Raw genomic sequence first — 527 nt, 5'->3', positions numbered from 1 at the left:
ATTTTATACATATAATGAAAACACATTTTACATTTTTTCTTTAAATATCTGGCATGCTTGATCAGATTCCTAGGCTTTTGTGGGAGTCTGAGTTTCACAGCCACCAGATATGAGAGCCTTAAAAATGTTAGTTCTTTTTTAAGAAAAAAACACATTTAAACATTATTTTATAGATCCTATTTTTTATTTCTTAGGGGAAGGCTTAAATCATTTTATTGCTTTAATTTGCTAAAACTCAGACAAGTCTTTCCCAAAAAATTTGCATAGTTCTGTTTTATATTAACTTTCCATTTTAGTTTGTGGTGTCAGAAAAACCCATCAGCCATTTCTGCATATTGGTGATACCAGAAGTGGACCTTAATTATTCTTTCTAAAAAATGTATGAATGATGATTTTGCCTTATATAAATCTTCCAGATTACAGTATTGTATATGCACTTCATCTCCCCAAATTACAGTTGAAATTAACTTGACATGATAAAGATGCAGCTGTCACACCAACTGAAACAGAGTCACTGATCTAATTAC

The sequence above is a fragment of the Acanthisitta chloris genome, unplaced genomic scaffold (genome assembly GCF_000695815.1).
Source record: "Acanthisitta chloris isolate BGI_N310 unplaced genomic scaffold, ASM69581v1 scaffold41489, whole genome shotgun sequence".
Classification (NCBI taxonomy): Eukaryota; Metazoa; Chordata; class Aves; order Passeriformes; family Acanthisittidae; genus Acanthisitta; species Acanthisitta chloris.
This window is presented reverse-complemented; position numbering follows the sequence as displayed.